Genomic DNA, 1,690 nt, shown 5'->3' on the forward strand with positions numbered 1-1,690 from the left:
CTGTATCAGATGTACCTTCGTCTCCAGAAAGACACGATTGCTCCTATGGGACTGACATCGGGGTTGAAGGAAAACAGAAAAGAAGGGGAGGAATGATGTATACTGCATTGAAACAGATGAGGGAGAGAACTGTTTTAAGGGGATATATGATTGGGTATTATTGTCATTACAGATGTCCAGAGTGAAGGCTGTATAGTGGAGTGGACTAGGGGGAAGGGATTGTGTAACAATGAAAGAGTTTTTCTTTTACTTTTCAAGGAGAAGAGTAAATTTGGGGGGAGGGGGTGGGCAGGGAGAAAAGTGCAACAGTGAATGACGGGAAACACTAAGTCTCTGTCAACTTTCATTAAAATGAATAAAAAAATTACTATGAAAGGCAGTTTGATATTTCTTAAAAAAAGCTGAACATGGGTGGGTGCAGAGGGGTGAGGATGGTGTGGTGGTTAATCATAAGGTCAGACAATTTGAAGCATAGGTGAGAGGTGGTGAAGCAAATGAGAACGATCCAGTGTGAAAAACAATGTGTATGGACTTTAAAAAGAAACCAGTATATATAACAAAATAATAAGAATAAAAAGCTGAACATCAAATTTCCATTTGACCCATAGCTATTCCACTGCTAGAGTTATACCCCAAAGAAAATATAAATGAGACAAAAGCAGAAATTTGTACATCAGTGTTCCCAGCAGCATTATTTATGGTAGCAAGAACATGAAAATAGCCCAAATATCCATCAGCAAATGAATACATTGAGAAATTGTGGTACATTCACAAGATGGAATACTATGCAACATTCAAGAGCAATGATTTAAAAATAAATACTACATTAAAATGGGAGAGGTTACAAAGCATTATGCAGCATGAACTAACTCAGTTTCATAAAGCCAAATACTGAATAAGTCCATTATTGTAGAAAAAAAAAGAATTTCAACTAGAAAGATGTATGTAAATGTCCTAATAGGGAAATGGGGAGATGGGCGAGGTGATAATGGTGGAAAGGGGAGAAATCACTGGGATAAGAGAGTTTCGTCAGTGGGGAGGGGACAAAGGGACTGGGATCCAGTGAGGATGTGAAAAGATGGGCTAATAGTGGGCATAGATTAGTGGTTATTGATTTCATAAGGCAAAATTTTTTAAAAAGTTCATTGTATGGAAAGAAATATAATGTGCATGAAGTACAGTATAAAACACAGTGTGCATGTATAAAACACAACATATATGAATGATAAAAGTATTAATTAAAAATGCAGCTGACAAAAACAAAAGGAATATTTCTGAAACATTGAACACCAATGTTCAAAGACCAGATGAGTTGTGGAATGATATTAAGGATATCATCTGTAAAGAGAGCAAAAAGGTCATTATAAAGACAGGAGAAAGAAAACATCAAAATGATGTCAAAAGAAACTCTGGAAATTGAAGCAGAACATTAAGAAGCTAAAGCAATGTAAGAGATCCTCAAGTAAAAGTGCTGGACAGAAGATTTCAAGGGACAGCTTGAAAAGACAAAGCAAAGTATGATAACATAATATGTGGAGACCTAGAATTGAAAACTAAAAAGAGAAGGTCTTGCTGGGCCTTTCTCAGGATCAAACAAAATTAAATAAAATTCAAATCATGGGTTGCATTACTGAGAGGTTCTATGATCAAAATCTTGAATGATCTAAGAGGCATTATAAGAAGTTGGAGG

Source organism: Elephantulus edwardii, unplaced genomic scaffold (genome assembly GCF_000299155.1).
Source record: "Elephantulus edwardii isolate Elephantulus edwardi_28Jun2011 unplaced genomic scaffold, EleEdw1.0 scaffold00099, whole genome shotgun sequence".
NCBI lineage: Eukaryota > Metazoa > Chordata > Mammalia > Macroscelidea > Macroscelididae > Elephantulus > Elephantulus edwardii.